Raw genomic sequence first — 18,536 nt, forward strand, 5'->3', positions numbered from 1 at the left:
TATATTTTAATGGGAGCATTTTTTCAGGTCTATTACCCTAATTAGAATTTAATTATGGAAACTTTATCCACCGCTGGTCATCTGGGGAGGCTGATGGCTGCAGAGTGAACAAGAGCACCCAACAGGTCTGCTGTCTGGTACACATAGGGAAACACAGGTGTCACCACACACATGACCAAGGTGTGTTTTACAACCCTGATTTAAGAGGCCTACCAGGAGGCATCAGCCAGAGCCCACCATCAATGACTCAGGGGGGTGTCACACTAAAACAGGACAGTGCTTTAAGACAGCGGATGGTGCTGACATGCAGGCACATACTAGCCATACTAGCCATTGTTAAGCCTTAAGATCAGGTGGAAAAACCATGTTGTTCATTCAGAAAGATCAGCTGGGTGAAACTCCTCCAGAGCTTTCTGAACAACACTCCCTGGACACCATTATGCCTCACACAGTGACTTTCAGATTTGTCCTTAAATTAACACCTTAAAGGCACAGTACAGTCAAATATGATTTTTCTGTGTTTTATATATATTTCCATACTGAGGTTGGAATAATACTGTGAAATTGTGAAAATGATGATAATGTTCTTTCAGTGTGAGAGCTGTTTGAAAAGACCGCCTGAAATTCATATCTGTTGTGGTGGGATGGAGTTTTGGCCTGCCCAGTGACATCGGTTAATAGACCAATAAGAAACAGAGTTCTAAACTTTTCTGCCAATAACAGATAGTTTTCAATTTCCCCCTTCCCACTCAACCACTCCCAGACAGTCCTAGCAAAATTATAGCTTGAGAAGTTTCTCTTGCTAAGAAACAATATTTGTTTATTTTTGACCATTTTAATTAAAAACAATCACAGTAAGGTACTAAATTGTTACTAAGAAAGAAGATCTCCCAGACATGTCTTCTGTACAACACCAACAAATGTCCCTTTTGGACTTTTCTTTAGCTAATATTGGAGACTTAAACATATCTCCCATAGTGTCCTCAGCAGAACTCAAAGTGCCTCCAAAGTGCATGAGTCATGCAGTGAATTTAAAGTGTATCAACGGCCAGACTTGTACCATTTAAGCAAAAGAACCGAACATGGGGATCCCTGAGAATGTTTTATGGCTTTCAATAAAGCTGTTTTCTGGGAAATTGAGGGAGGTTTCTCCATGCCCTCTCTCTCATCCTTCGGCATTTAGAATTTTTTTTTTTCATTTCTAAAAGCCCCATGTCACCTTGCAGTTCTTTCCAGCTTGGCCAAGGCATTGCATCTGCAAAATGCCTCTAATTAAGCATTAACTTCCCCAAAGAGAGACTTTAATGTGCTCACGAATAAAAATAAATCCACAATGCTTAAATATTAATAAGCATTACCCTGGGTCCACCTAAACTACAGTAGGTCTGCTTGCCTGTTATTGCACGAGGGGCCAGTTTGAACTAAGAGATTACTCTCTCAATGTTGACATTTTTCCTAATGGCTTGAATCCAGTATGGGATTTTCCCTCTCAGATAACCAGTTTGTCAAGTTCAAAGTATTGTGTGAGGGGGTGTGTTTGAAAGGCAGGTTCTGTACTATCTGTGGTCTGTACATTAGGGCATATTTTTACTTCTTGTGATGATGATTGTAATTGTGTGTTTTTTGCTCTGAGGCATCTTCAAACGATCCTTCTATTCCTTCTGTTATTTTGATATCAATCATTCTCCATTAGAGACAAATCTGTAAGACATTAATTAAACATAACCTAATAGCATGACATGAGGACTTACAGTATGCGACAAGAAGTAATTCAAATCAAATGGAATTTTATTTGTCACGTGTCGAATACTACAGGTGTAGTAGACCTTACCATGAAATGCTTACTTACAAGCCCTTAACCATCAATGCAATTTTAAGAAAATGGAGTTAAGAAAATATTTACTAAATTAACTTAAGTAAGAAATGAAAACTAAAATGTAAAAAAGTAACACAATTAAATAACAATAATGAGGCTATATACAGGGGGTACCGGTACCGAGTCAATGTGTACAGTGTAGGGAGGGTAAAGTGACTATGAATAGACCATAAACAGCGAGTAGCACTACCCTCTGTAGCGTCTTACGGTCGGATGCCAAGCAGTTGTCATACCAGGCGGTGATGCAACCGATCAGGATGCTCTCGAATGTGCAGCAGTAGAACTTTTTGAGGATCTCGGGACCCATGCCAAATCCTTTCAGTCTCCTGAGGGGGAAAAGGTGTTGTCGTGCCCTCTTGACGACTTTCTTGGTGTGTTTGGACCACCCTGCTAGCTTAGTGGAGTCTGCCACTAGCATAGTCAGTGTAATCAGCTCAGCTATTGTAATGGTTTTCCTCCTCTTCGTCTGAAGAGGAGAGGCGAGAAGGATCGGAGGACCAATATGCGGCGTGGTAAGTGTCCATGGTATTTATAAAAAAAAAAAAATGTTTTGTTATTTTACCAGGTAAGTTGACTGAGAACATGTTCTCATTTACAGCAACGACCTGGGGAATAGTTACAGGGGATTAATGAGCCAATTGTAAACTGGGGATTATTAGGTGACCATGATGGTTTGAGGGCCAAATTGGGAATTTAGCCAGGACACCGGGGTTAACACCCCTACTCTTACGATAAGTGCCATGGGATCTTTAATGACCTCAGAGAGTTAGGACACCCGTTTAACGTCCCATCCAAAAGACAGCAAGACGGCAGTGTCCCCAATCACTGCCCTGGGGCATTGGGATATTTTTTAGACCAGAGGAAAGAGTGCCTCGTACTGGCCCTCCAACACCACTTCCAGCAGCATCTGGTCTCCCATCCAGGAACTGACCAGGACCAACCCTGCTGAGCTTCAGAAGCAAGCCAGCAGTGGTATGCAGGGTGGTATGCTGCTGGCCATTGTAAATTTAAGCAACACCTCTGCCTTTGTGGGATGCGCATAAACTGAACACATAAACTGAACACTCCAGACAAAACAATAAACGTAGCGTGAATAACGAAAACCGAAAACAGTACCGTGTGGTGTAAAACACAGACACGGAAACAATCACCCACAAAAACACAGTGAAACCCAGCCTACAACTAACGACACCTGCTTCTGATTGAGAACCATACTAGGCCGGACACAGAAAAACAACCTAGACACACAAAACATGGAATGCCCACCCAGCTCACGTCCTGACCAACACTAAAACAAGGAAAACACAAAAGAACTATGGTCAGAACGTGACAGCTATCCCCATAGAGACTGTGTCTGTGCCTCAATCTAGGTTGGGCAAAACTAAACATGGCGGTGTTAGCCTTAGCAATCTCACTGGAATAAAGACCTCCATTCCTGTCATTATTGAAAGAGATTTTAATATCTCACATCTCAAAATAGGGCTACTTAATGTTAGATCCCTCACTTCCAAGACAGTTATAGTCAATTAACTAATCCCTGATCATAATCTTCATGTGATTGGCCTGATTTAAACATGGCTTAAGCCTGATGAATTTACTGTGTTAAATGAAGCCTCTCCTAGTTACACTAGTGACTGTATCCCCCGCGCATCCCACAAAGGCAGAGGTGTTGCTAACATTTACGATGGCAAATTTCAATTTACAAAACAAAATGGCTGCGATTTTGTCTTTTGAGCTTCTAGTCATGAAATCTATGCAGCCTACTCAATAACTTTTTATAGCTACTGTTTACAGGCCTCCTGGGCCGTATACAGCGTTCCTTACTGAGTTCCCTGAATTCCTATCGGATCTTGTAGTCATGGCAGATAATATTCAAATTTTTGGTGACTTTAATATTCACATGGAAAAGTCCACACACCCACTCCAAAAGGCTTTCGGAGCCATCATCGACTCAGTTGGTTTTGTCATACATGTCTCCGGATCTACTCACTGCCACAGTCATACCCTGGACCTAATTTTTCTTAATCTTAATGATTTTCCTCATAATCCTGGACTATCGGACCACAATTTTATTATGTTTGCAATCGCAACAAATAACCTGCTCAGACCCCAACCAAGGATCATCAAAAGCAGTGCTATAAATTCTCAGACAAGCCAAAGATTCCTAGATGCCCTTCCAGACTCCCTCCACCTACCCAAGGACGTCAGAGTACAAAAATCGGTTAACCACCTAACTGAGGAACTAAATTTAACCTTTCGTAATACCCTAGATGCAGTCCCACCCCTAAAAACAAATATCATTTGTCATGAGAAACTAGCTCCCTGGTATACAGATAATACCCAAGCCCTGAAGCAAGCTTCCAGAGAATTGGAACGGAAATGGCGTTACACCAAACTGGAAGTCTTCCAACTCGTTTGGAAAGACAGTACCGTGCAGTATCGAAGAGCCCTCACTACTGCACGTTCATCCTATTTTTCCAACTTAATTGAGGAGAATAAGAACAATACAACATCTATTTTTGATACTGTCTTAAAGCTAACTAAAAATCAGCATTCCCCAAAAGAGGATGGCTTTCACTTCAGCAGTGATAAATTCATGAACTTCTTGACGAAAAAGATCATGATCATTAGAAAGCAAATGACGGACTCCTCTTTAAATCTGCGTATTTCTCCAAACCTCCGTTGTCTTGAGTCTGCACAACACTGCCAGGACCTAGGATCAAGGGGACACTCAAGTTTTTTATACTATATCTCTTGACACATTGATGAAAATAGTCTTGGTCTCTAAACCTTCAAGCTGCATACTGGACCCTATTCCAACTAAACTACTGAAAGAGCTACTCCCTGTGCTTGGCCCTCCTATGTTGAACATAATAAATCGCTCCCTACCACTGGATGTGTACCAAACTCACTAAATGTGGAAGTAATAATAGCCTCTCTTGAAAAAGCTAAACCTTGACCCAGAAAATATGAAAAACTATTGGCCTATATCGAATCTCCCATTCCTCTCAAAAAATGTTGAAAAAGATGTTGCGCAGCAACTCACTGCCTTCCTGAAGACAAACAATTTATACGAAATGCGTCAGTCTGGTTTTAGACCCCATCATAGCATAGAGACTTCACTCGCGAAGGTGGAAGATGACCTTTTAATGGCGTCAGACCAAGGCTCTGCATCTGTCCTCTTGCTCCTAGACCTTAGTGCTGCTTTTGATACCATCGATCACCACATTCTTTTGGAGAAATCGGAAATCCAGATTGGTTTACACTGACAAGTTCTGGCCTGGTTTAGATCTTATCTGTCGGAAAAATATCAGTTTGTCTCTGTGGATGGTTTGACTTCTGACCATCCACAGGTTCCTCAAGGTTCCGTTTTATCACCATTATTGTTTTCACTATATATTTTATCTCTTGGTGATGTCATTCGGAAATATAATGTTAACTTTCACTGCTATGCGGACGATACACAGCTGTACATTTTGATTAAACATGGTGAAGCCACAAAATTGCCCTCTCTGTAAGCCTGTGTTTCAGACATAAGGAAGTAGATGGCGGCATTTTTTAAACTTTTAAACTCTGACAAAAAAGAGATACTAGTTCTAGGTCCCAAGAAACAAAGAGATCTTCTGGGGCGGCAGGTTAGCCTAGTGGTTAGAGTGTTGGACTAGTAACTGGAAGGTTGCAAGTTCAAATCCCTGAGTTGACATGGTACAAATCTGTCATTCTGCCCCTGTAACAGGCAGTTAACCCCCTGTTCCTAGGCTGTCATTGAAAATAAGAATTTGTTCTTAACTGACTTGCCTAGTAAAGTTTTTTTTTAAAGTTAATAAATCTAACAAATAATCTTGATGGTTTTACAGTCATCTAAAAAACAACTGTGAAGGACCTCAGCATTAGTCTGGACCTTGATCTCTCTTTTGATGAAGTATCAAAATATGAAAAACTCAAGGACAGCTTTTTTCTATCTTTGTAACATTGCAAAAATCTGAAACTTTCTGTCCAAAAATGATGCAGAAAAATGTATCCATGCTTTTGTCACTTCTAGGTTAGACTACTGCAATCCTCTACTTTCCGGCTACCCGGATAAAGAACTAAATAAACTTCAGTTAGTGCTGAACACGGCTGCTAGAATCTTGACTAGAACCCCAAAATTTGATCATATTACTCCAGTGCTAGCCTCTCTACACTGGCTTCCTGTTAATGCTAGGGTTGATTTCAAGGTTTTACTGCTAACCTACAAAGCATTACATGGGCTTGCTCCTACCTATCTTTCTGATTTGGTCCTGCTGTACATACCTACACGTACGCTACGGTCACAAGACGCAGGCCTCCTTACTGTCCCTAGAATTTGTAAGCAAACAGCTGGAGGCAGGGCTTTCTCCTATAGAGCTCCATTTTTATGGAATGGTCTGCCTATCCATGTGAGAGACGCAGACTCAGTCTTGACCTTTAAGTCTTTATTGAAGACTCATCTCTTCAGTAGGTCCTCTGATTGAGTGTAGTCTGGCCCCGGGGTGTGAAGGTGAACGGAAAGGCACTAGAGCGACAAACCGTCCTTGCTGTATCTGCCTGGCTGGTTCCCCTCTCTCCACTGGGATTCTCTGCCTCTAACCATATAACGGGGGCTGAGTCACTGGCTTACTTGTGCTCTTCCATGTCGTTCCTAGGAGCGGTGTGTCACTTGTGTGGGTTGAGTCACTGATGTGATCTTCCTGTCCGGGATGGCGCCCCCCTCGGGTTTGTGCCGAGGAGGAGATCTTCATTGGCTATACTCTGCCTTGTCTCAGGGTAGTAGGTTGGTGGTTGAAGATATCCCTCTAGTGGTGTGGAGGCTGTGCTTTGGCACAGGTGGGGTTATATCCTGCCTGTTTGTCCCTGTCCTGTGGTATTGTCAGACAGGGCCACAGTGGCTTCCAAACCCTCCTGTCTCAGCCTCCAGTAGTTATGCTGCAATATAGGCTAGGATCAGTCTGTTATATCTGGAGTATTTCTCCTGTCTTTTCCGGTGTCCTGTGCTCCCTCTAATTCTTGATCTCTCTTTTTCTCTCCCTTTCTCCTTCTCTCTCTTTCTCTCTTCTCTCGGAGGACCTGAGCCCTAGGACCATGCCTCACAATTACCTGGCCTGATGACACCTTGCTGTCCCCAGTCCACCTGGTCATGCTGCTGCTCCAGTTTCAACTGTTCTGCCTGCGGCTATAGAACCCTGACCTGTTCACTGGGCGTGCAACCTTGTCCCGGACCTGCTTTTTAGGACTCTCTCTCTACCGCACCTGCTGTCTCTAACTCGGAATGATCGGCTATGAAAAGCCAACTGACATTTACTCCTGAGGTGCTGACCTGTTGCGCCCTCTACAGCCACTGTGATTATTATTGTCTGACCCTGCTGGTCATCTATGAACGTTTGAACATCTTGGCCATGTTCTGTTATAATCTCCACCCGGCACAGCCAGAAGAGGACTGGGCACCCCTCAAAACCTGGTTCCTTTCTAGGTTTCTTCCTAGGTTCTGGCCTTTATAGGGAGTGTTTCCTAGCCACCATGCTTCTACATCTGCATTGCTTGCTGTTTGGGGTTTTAGGCTGGGTTTCTATATAGCACATTGTGACATTGGCTGTTGTAAAAAGGGCTTTATAAATACATTTGATTGATTGATGATAGTGTATTGGTACTTGAAACTCTCAACACGGTCCATTACATCACCAGATCCAGTTGCAGAGGGAGGTGTTTAGTCCTAGAGTCCTTAGCTTAGTGATGAGCTTTGGGCACTATGGTGTTGAATGCTGATCTGTAGTCAATGAACAGCATTCTCACATAGTGTGGAGTGCGATTGAGATTGTGTCACCTGTGGATCCGTTGGGGCGGTATACGAATTGGAGTTGGTCTAGGGTTTCCTGGTTGATGGTGTTAATGTGAGTCATGACCAGCCTTTCAAAGCACCTCATGGCTAACGAAGTGAGTGCTACGGAGCAGTTGTCATTTAGGCAGGTTACCTTCGCTTTCTTGGGCACAGGGACTATGGTGGTCTACTTGAAAAATGTAGGTATTACAGACTCGGTCAGGAAGAGGTTGAAAATGTTAGTGAAGCCACTTGCCAGTTGTTCCACGCATCCTCTGAGTATACGTCCTTGTAATCCGTCTGGCCCCATGGCCTTGTGAATGTTGACCTGTTTAAAGGTCTTGCTCACATTGGCTTTGGAGAGCATGATCATACAGTTGTCTGAAATAGCTGGTGCTCTCATTTATTTATTTTTTATTTCACCTTTATTTAACCAGGTAGGCAAGTTGAGAACAAGTTCTCATTTGCAACTGGCGACCTGGCCAAGATAAAGCATAGCAATTCGACACATGAGTTACACAACACAGAGTTACACATGGAATAAACAAAACATACAGTCAATAATACAGTAGAACAAAATAAAACAAAAAGTCTATATACAGTGAGTGCAAATGAGGTAAGTTAAGGAAATAAATAGGCCATGGTGGCAAAGTAATTACAATATAGCAATTAAACACTGGAATGGTAGATCGGCAGAAGATGAATGTGCAGGTAGAGATACTGGGGTGCAAAGGAGCAAAATAAATAAATAAATAGATACCAGTATGGGGATGAGGTAGGTAGATAGATGGGATATGTACAGGTGCAGTGATCTGTAAGCTGCTCTGACAGCTTGTGCTTAAAGCTAGTGAGGGAGATGTGAGTCTCCAGCTTCAGAGATTTTTGCAATTCGTTCCAGTCATGGGCAGCAGAAAACTGGAAGGAAAGACGACCAAAGGAGGAATTGGCTTTGGGGGTGACCAGTGAGATATACCTGCTGGAGCGCGTGCTATGAGTGGGTGCTGCTATGGTGATCAGTGAGCTGAGATAAGGTGGGGCTTTACCTAGCAGAGACTTGTAGATAACCTGTAGCCAGTGGGTTTGGCGACGAGTATGAAGCGAGGGCCAGTCAACGAGAGCTTACAGGTCGCAATGGTGGGTAGTGTATGGGGCTTTGGTGACAAAACGGATGGCACTGTGATAGACTGCATCCAGTTTGTTGAGTAGAGTGTTGGAGGCTATTTTATAGATGACATCACCGAAGTCGAGGATCGGTAGGATGGTCAGTTTTACGATCGGTAGGATGGTCCTTCACTCATGGCAGCAGATTTAATTTTGGATTGGAGATGCTTAATGTGAGTCTGGAAGAAGAGTTTACAGTCTAACCAGACACCCAGGTATCTATAGTTGTCCACGTATTCTAAGTCAGAGCCGTCCAGAGTAGTGATGCTGGACGGGCGAGCAGGTGAGGGCAGTGATCGATTGAATAGCATGCACTTAGTTTTACTTGCGTTTAAGAGCAGTTGAAGGCCACGGAGGGAGAGTTGTATGGCATTGAAGCTCGTCTGGAGGTTAGTTAACACAGTGTCCAAGGAGGGGCCAGAAGTATACAGAATGGTGTCGTCTGCGTAGAGGTGGATCAGAGAATCACCAACAGCAAGAGCAACATCATTGATGTATACAGAAAAGAGAGTCATGCATGGTTCAGTGTTGCTTGCCTTGAAGCGAGTATAAAAGGCATTTAGCCCATCTGGTAGGCTTGCAGCTGAGTTTCCCTTTGTAGTCTGTAATAGTTTGCAAGACCTACCACATCCGACGAGCGTCAGAGCCGGGGGGTAGTAGGATTCAATCTTAGTCTTGTATTGACGCTTTGCCTGTTTGATGGTTCGTCTGAGGGCATAGTGGGATTTCTTGCAAGTGTCCGAATTAGTGGCCTGCTCCTTGAAAGCGGCAGCTCTAGCCTTTAGTTCGGTGCGAATGTTGCCTGTAATCCATGCTTCTGGTTGGGAAATGTACGTATGGTCACTGTGGGGACGACGTTGTCGATGCACTTATTGATGAAGCCGGTGACTGAGGTGGTGTACTCCTCAATGCCATCGGATAAATCCCGGAACATATTCCAGTCTGTGCTAGAAAAATATTCCTGTAGCGTAGCATCTACGCCATCTGACCACTTCCGTATTGAGCGAGTCACTGGTACTTCCTGCTTTAGCTTTTGTTTGTAAGCAGGAATCGGGAGGATAGAATTATGGTCAGATTTTCCAAATGGAGGGCGAGGGAGAGCTTTGTACCAGTCTCTAGAACTTTGTACCGGTCTCTTTGTGTGGAGGAAAGGTGGTCAAGAGTTGTTTTCCCTCTGGCTGCACATGTGACATGCTGGTAGATATTAGGTAAAGGGATTTAAGTTTGCCTGCATTAAAGTCCCTGGCCACTAGGAAAGCCGCTTCTGGATGAGCATTTTCTTGTTTGCTTATGGCCTTATACAGCTCGTTGAGTGCGATCTTAGTGCAAGCATCGGTTTGTGGTGGTAAATAGACGGCTACGAAAATATTGCGCACCAGACATCACGCACCAGCTGTTATTGACAAATAGACACACACCTCCACCCCTCGTCTTACCAGACGTAGCTGTTCTGTCCGGCCGATGCATGGAAAACTCAGCCAACTGTATATTATCCGAGTCGTCATTTAGCCACGACTCAGTGAAACGTAAGATATTACAGTTGTTAATGTCCCGTTGGTAGGATAGTCTCAAATGGCGCTCATCCAGTACGTTGGCTAATAGAACAGATGGTAGAAGCAGGTTACCCACTCGCCGACTAATTCTCACAAGGCACCCCGATCTTTTCCCCCCGTATTTCCTTATTTTCTTCATGTGAATGACAGGGATTTGGGCCTTGTCTGGGAGCAACATTATATCCTTCGCGTCAGACTCATTAAATAAAAAATCTTCTTCCAGTTCCAGGTGAGTAATCGCTGTTCTGATATCCAGAAGCTCTTTTCGGTCATAAGAGGCGGTAGCAATAACATTATGTACAAAATAAGTTACAAACTATGCGAAAAAAACACAAAATGGCACAATTGGTTAGGAGCTCTTAAAACGGTAGCCATCCCCTCCGGTGCCAATATTTATGCTTGCTTGCATTTATTATAGTAAGAAATCATGGTAAGAAATGTAGTTGTTTTTGGAATGAAGTTTATACACTACTATTTTTGTAATGAGGCACATAGAGTGAATAAAGATCACATCACATAGCATCTGTTTATATCTAGAAGGGATGTTGTTAATTTAAAACGATGAGGACTCTGCTTTTTATGGGAGAATACATAAAGCTCAAATTAACTCTTCATATATTTTTTTACTTCATTTTTGGGGCATCACATACTGTAGGATGTCATAACACAGACAGTAGATGTTCAACAAATGTTCTAAAATATTTGGGTCAAACAGGACACTGTTAAAGTAGAAGACAACAAACACATGCACCTTCTCCATATACCCTGGACCATCCATGCTCAAGGCTTGGTGATTCTTCACAGAGATTATATTCTATAATGTTAACTTAATTTTTTTGTTTGTGCATATCCTTGTTTGTTTCAATGTTGAATAAAATACACAATCACTCCCAATTTACAATCATGTGACATCATGAGACTAAAACACAAGTAGGTTCCCATTGATCATGGTTGGTCTTTTGGGACCATTTGTACGCACCTGGCTATAATAGGAACAGGAGTCAACATGTTGGAGTAAATATTGAACAAAGAAACCTTTGAACAGTTCAACAGCACGATCACTCCAATAATAAATGCATCACGAAAGACACACCTGCTGAAAGAATGAGTGTGGTCAATGTAAGCAAGGTCATTGTAAATATTTGTCTGAGGGTGAGTGCACTCAGGTGACTCGGGCTCTTCGTGGTAAAGCCCTGTCTGTTCTGTTTCATCAAGCTTTCAGCCTTTTATAACTATGCAGTAGAAGTGTAGCCAGACTGAGGGTAGCCCTAACCCTACCCTGAGTATAGAAACAGCTTGAACCTCACCTGTTCCGCATTGCGTCCAACAACAACATTGATGAATACGCTGATTCGGTGAGCGAGTTCATTAGAAAGTGCATCGGTGATGTCGTACCCACAGCAGCTATTAAAACATTCCCAAGCCAGAAACCGTGGATTGATGGCAGCATTTTGCAAACTGAAAGTCGAACCACTGCTTTTAACCAGGGCAAGGTGACCGGAAACATGACCGAATACAAACAGTGTAGCTATTCCCTCCGCAAGGCAATCAAACAAGCTAAGCGTCAGTATAGAGACAAAGTAGAGTTGCAATTCAACTGCTCAGACACAAGAGGTATGTGGCAGGGTCTACAGTCAATCACGGATTACAAAAAGAAAACCAGCCCCGTCGCGGACCAGGATGTCTTGCTCCCAGACAGACTAAATAACTTCTTTGCTCGCTTTGAGGACAATACAGTGCCACTGACACGGGCCCGCTACCAAAACCTGCGGACTCTCCTTCACTGCAGCCGACGTGAGTAAAACGTTTAAACGTGTTAACCCTCGCAAGGCTGCAGGCCCAGACGGCATCCCCAGCCGCGTCCTCAGAGCATGCGCAGACCAGCTGGTTGGTGTGTTTACGGACATATTCAATCAATCCTTATCCCAGTCTGCTGTTCCCACATGCTTCAAGAGGGCCACCATTGTTCCTGTTCCCAAGAAAGCTAAGGTAACTGAGCTAAACGACTACTGCCCCGTAGCACTCACTTCCGTCATCATGAAGTGCTTTGAGAGACTAGTCAAGGACCATATCACCTCCACCCTACCTGACACCCTAGACCCACTCCAATTTTCTTACCGCCCCAATAGGTCCACAGACGACACAATCGCAACCACACTGCACACTGCCCACTGACCCTGGGTCTCGACCCCGCCCTGTGCAACTGGGTACTGGACTTCCTGACGGGCTGCCCCCAGGTGGTGAGTGTAGGTAACAACATTTCCACCCCACTGATCCTCAACACTGGGGCCCCACAAGGGTGCGTTCTGAACCCTCTCCTGTACTCCCTGTTCACTCACGACTGCGTGGCCATGCATGCATCAAAATCAATCATCAAGTTTAGCGATGACACTACAGTGGTAGGCTTGACTACCAACAATGACGAGGCGGCCTACAGGGAGGAGGTGAGTGCCCTCAGAGTGTGGTGTCAGGAAAGTAACCTCACACTCAACGTCAACAAAACAAAGGAGATGATTGTGGACTTCAGGAAACAGCAGAGGGAGCACCCCCCTATCCATATCGACGGGACAGTAGTGGAGAGGGTAGTAAGTTTTAAGTTCCTTGGCGTACACATCACGGACAAACTGAATTGGTCCACTCACACAGACAGCTTTGTGAAGAAGGCGCAGCAGCGCCTCTTCAACCTCAGGAGGCTGAAGAAAATCGGCTTGTCACCAAAAGCACTCACAGACTTCTACAGATGCACAATCGAGAGCATCCTGTCAGGCTGTATCACCGCCTGGTACGGCAACTGCTCCGCCCACAACCGTAAGGCTCTCCAGAGGGTAGTGAGGTCTGCACAACACATCACCGGGGGTGAACTACCTGCCCTCCAGGACACCTACACCACCCGATGTCACAGGAAGGCCAAAAAGATCATCAAGGACAACAACCACCCGAGCCACTGCCTGTTCACCCAGCTATCATCCAGAAGGCGAGGTCAGTACAGGTGCATCAAAGCAGGGACCGAGAGACTGAAAAACAGCTTCTATCTCAAGGCCATCAGACTGTTAAACAGCCACCACTAACATTGAGTGGCTGCTGCCAACATACTGACTCAACTCCAGCTCACTTTAATAATGGAAATTGATGACAAAATGTATCACTAGCCACATTAAACAATGCCACTTAATATAATGTTTACATACCCTACATTACTCATCTCATATGTATATACTGTACTCGATACCATCTACTGCATCTTGCCTATGCCGTACCATCACTCATTCATATATCTTTATGTACATATTCTTTATCCCTTTACACTTGTGTGTATAAGGCAGTAGTTGTGGAATTGTTAGGTTAGATTACTCGTTAGTTATTACTGCATTGTCGGAACTAGAAGCACAAGCATTTCACTACACTCGCATTAACATCTGCTAACCATGTGTATGTGACAAATAACATTGGATTTGATTTGATTTGAAGAGGGAAGAGGGAGTCAGAGTCAGGGGTCAGTTGAGTTATCCAACATGGCCGCTTGCTACACTACCACTGGGACTTGCCATGCAGTGTCTGCCAGGATATTATTTGACAGCGACTGGCAACAAGATTTACACACCACTCTTGTGAATGCAGTCTGAGTATTTGTCAATATTGTTGTGAGTGGATAGAGGTGGCGCACGGCAGCAGCCGTCAATTGGTGAATGTTGTGGGTGTTCCTCAGGAATTCACTCCGCAGGCTGTTAATAACACTCATTTCAGGCCCATTTACAGAGGCCCCGCTGCAGCAACAAGGTAATGACGCTCCAACAATTACCTTATATCACGACTGGGACAATACTATGCATCCTGAAAGCCTCATATCCCTCACTATTTCCACTACATTCTGAAGCACAATTGCCTCTGTCTCAACTGTCCTTGTCAACTGGTTTTCTATTGAGGCAAAGGTTGAATGAACAATTGACATTTTTTATAGCGCCCTAAAGCAAATTAGCAACATGAATAATTTGTCTCTTGGAAAAGTTTGGTTGATTTAGTTCTGAACTGCAGCTCTTTTGTTTTGCTTGTCAGAAGTTCGTAATGACTGATTCACAGTAATTTGCCTGAGTCTCTCTCAGGAATTAGCCAATTATACCATCCTCTATTTCCCATTAGTCATACAGCACTTATAGTAAATACTAAACACAGGTAGAACACAAACAAACCATCCCATCACCTTCTCTCCACCTTCTAATCACCATCTCTTCTTTTATGACCATGTATATAGATTTTGATTTTGAAGTAACTGCTTTTTCGGTTTGTTCCTAGATACTTCTCCTCCCACTCAGCCACTCTCAGAATCTCTATCATTAAAAGCACCATCCACCAATTAATAACCTCTCTGAGCTCCACAGCATTAATCTACTCCACTCTGTCTTTTGTCACAAGATCTATTTGATATAGTTCAGTATTTACACAAATAAGTTTTTCCCCCTGTATTACCCAAGAAATGTTCCACTCAAATCACTACCCCAATCCCTCAAATAGTGGCAATCAGAATTACAGAAAGATGTCACAGTATCTTCCGTAGATTCCAGGAACAATGCAGAACAAATGCATGAATGAATGGTTTGTTGAATGAGTGTGTGAACGAATGCATAAATGAATGATTGTATCTAATAATACTATGTATACCCTTTCACAAAAGCTATATCAGATAGCGTGATATTATCGGGTTTCATTGGCGATTGATGTTATTTTAAATAGATGTTCACCTCTTTTAAAAAGGTCACTGGCAACATGTGCCTTTCTGTAATACCATTGGGCCATGGCGGCACTACTCTGTGGGCAAATACTCAAATGGTCTGCATGTTGGACAGGAATTCCCCTCATAGCAGAGCCAAACCACAGCATGGCGGGCGGCAGCTGACTCTTTTTTTAAATGTTTTTTAATTTTTTTAACAGTGCAGGGTGTATACTGTGGAGAATGCACTTCTTTTTTTTGCCAAAAGGTCTGTCAGGAGACCAAGACACCCCTCTGTGTAACACAAGAACAACAAATAACCCACCAGCACTTGTCGCTTTGATATATAAAACCCAGGGCTTTCCGAGAAGACATTGAGCATCAGGTGGCACACAGAATGCACACTGCACAGACAGGTGTTGTCATATGCTAAAACTGTGTGTCTATCATAGTGGACATGTTCATCACCCCCCCACATTATGCCCATCAGAGAAAACCCATGATGTTCCTCCCTCAAGAGGCAGAAAAGATTTGGCATGGGCCCTCAGATCCTCAAAAAGTTATACAGCTGCACCATTGAGAGCATCTTGACTGGCTGCATCACCGCTTGGTATGGCAACTGCTTGGCATCCAACCGTAAGGCGCTAAAGAGGGTAGTGTGTACTTGGCCGAGCTCCCTGCCATCCAGGACCTCTATACCAGGCGGTGTCAGAGGAAGTCCCCACAAAATGTTAGACTCCAGCCACCCAAGTCAGACTGTTTTCTCTGCTCCTGCACTGCAAGCGGTACCGGAGGGCCAAGTCTGGGACCAAAATGCTCCTGAACAGCTTCTACCCACAAGCCATAAAACTGTACAGTTAATAAGATGGCTACCCAGACTCTTTGCATTGACCCCCTTTTTTTTTGCACTGACTCTTTTGCACTGACTCTATGCAAACTCACTGGACTCTACCCATACACTCACACATACTACAATGACACACACACACACACTACATACACACACTTACACAGACACACTTTCCCACTCTTTCCCGCTTTTCACATACGCTACTCTGTTTATTGTCTATCCTGATTGACTAGTCACTTTTACCCCTACCTACATGTACATATTACCTCAACTACCTCGTACCCCTGCACAATGACTCGGTACCAGTACTCCTTGTATATAGCCTCGTTATTGTTATTTTGTGTTACTATTTCCTTTTGTTATTTAGCACATTTTTCTTACTTTTTAACTCTGCGTTGTTGGGAAAGGGCTCTTAAGTAAGCATTTCACGGTGAAGTCTACACCTGTTGTATTTGGCGCATGTGACAAATACAATTTGATTTGAATTGATGTCATTGACTGTTTCTGGAATGCTATTTCTGTCTGCTGGCTGTGCAGTTGGCACATGGCACAGGCACAGGCACAGGCACAAGCACCTGACTGTTTACTCAGAAATCTTCTTTCCTTTGTGTTATATGTTAAATAACATACCTTTTTAAGCTATTTGATAAGTTAACTGTACCTAATAGTAACAGTGAAGACAGTACAGACAGCTGTATTGCATATCGGGGACATATGAAGCAGCCGGGCTGTGTAGGTGCGCTCCTTGGACTGCTCTCGTACAGGCATACACATGTTTTTCATGTATTATTTATCATTATTCATTAAAAGTGATAACATCTTTGGATTTTTATCAAGAACCCTTAAGAGAAGGATAACTTGGCTTTGAAAAATAGAGGTCGTAGTTTGACCATTGCTGTATCTATTCACCAGCAGGCTTTTATTACATTTTTATATCATTTACTCTTCACATGACTGAATATAATTGAGCTACAGTACCAACCCCAGACGAACAAATCCATTCAGAATCAGTTTAGAGTAAGAGGCAGGCAGGCAGGAGGCATTACCTCCTCTATAGGCTATATTTGCCTGAAGCATTCATTACCCCGGCTGAAGTGACAGAATGGAGCGTTAATGATGTCTGTGGTGAGAGTGCTGGCGTCTCCCCCACGTACTAAGAACTAATGGGCTGTGCCGCTCTGGATATCTGGGCAGAGTGTGCAGTAATACCATGTTTAAAACAACTGGGAACTCAGAAATATCCGACTTCACTGCATTCAAGACAACTGTGAACTCTGAAAAAAAGAGCGCCGACTGGGAAAATTGTTTTGAATGGTCATCCAACTTAGAATTCTAAGTCGGAAACTCAACCATCTTTCTAGAATTCTCCGACCTGAAGATCACTGACGTCATGATTAGATCTAGTTTTTTCCCGAGTTCCCAGTTGTCTTGAAAGCACCATAAGAGGACTGAAAATAGAGCCACAGCTGCACCTGGCGGATCGCTGTCATTCTAAAGGTCAGCGAGTGACTTCACTCTGGGTCAGGAGGTCGAGTCAGCGTCTGACAATGGCAGACCAGAGGAGAGGAGGGACCTTCAAAGTATTCTTTAACTCTAATTAACGATGAAGAGGAATCCTAATTGTGAGGGTAAAAAGTGGAAAATAGTTGCTCTTTCATATCTCCAGGCTGTTAACATTTTGCATGGATGCACATAACGGCATTAATACTTGCTCTCTCTGCCTCGTTTCAAGCAATCAAACAAACTCACATAATGACAATGAAATGTGGCATTGCCAATTCATGGAAAAGCAGCAACAACAAGTATACATCATGCAACACTGGGCTGATGGAAGGAAAATCAGTTACATATCTATCAGTGATTCAATTAACAGTTTAAGAGACTTTTCATCTATCTATCTAGTCCCCCAAAGCAGTTGGAGACGGCAGTTGAAACAGTGTTTTGTTTTGGTGCTGAGACTTTGTCAGGTCCTACCTTTAGGCGTCCAGATTTTGCCGCAAATGTCTTTTATTGATAATCCCATACCAAGTTGAGGACAGGAGAGACTGTCAGCAGTTGTTTTAACTTTTCTGCAGATGTCCTATTGGTGAAGCCAGTTTCTGGAGTAGGCTATTAGTGACATAGCCCTGCTAACCCCTGTTGTAAGCCTGTGTGCTCAAAATATTTGACATACCTTACAGAGCCATACGAGTGACAGGCACAATGGACTACCCCTTGCTCATGCTTCAAATTATTTGGTGTGTATGTGAGAAAGAGAGAGAGAGAGTCTGTGTCTTTAGAGTGGATATCTGGCGGAAGGAATGTCGTCTGAATATTGTCTCTTCAAGTTTATATTTTGGACTTCTAGTTTGGATCTTATGTCAGGAATGTGTTTAATATTAATAAACACTTTTTCACTGCAGAAATTTAGATTTAGTCATACATTATAAAAGTGAGAGAGAGCTTAGAAAAAATATCGAAATACAAGCGTATTTAAGCAATCCCAAACATTCTAACTTCCTACTGTACTCACTGAACGGGGTATACTGTGAGGTGCATAAACACAGTGCCATGTATGA

General features: G+C 43.3%; 1 protein-coding gene across 1 annotated transcript in view; it reads right to left on the reverse strand.

The window, feature by feature from the left end:
• Nucleotides 1-18,220, reverse strand: part of s100p (S100 calcium binding protein P) — a 29,602-nt gene extending 11,382 nt beyond the window's left edge. Inside the window, exon 1 of the mRNA XM_020499181.2 lies at nt 17,953-18,220. The gene's annotated coding sequence lies outside the window, so the exon portion shown is untranslated. The remainder of the gene's footprint in view (nt 1-17,952) is intronic.
• Nucleotides 18,221-18,536: the final 316 nt, after the last annotated feature.

This window comes from Oncorhynchus kisutch, linkage group LG13 (assembly GCF_002021735.2).
Source record: "Oncorhynchus kisutch isolate 150728-3 linkage group LG13, Okis_V2, whole genome shotgun sequence".
In the NCBI taxonomy this organism is placed as follows: domain Eukaryota; kingdom Metazoa; phylum Chordata; class Actinopteri; order Salmoniformes; family Salmonidae; genus Oncorhynchus; species Oncorhynchus kisutch.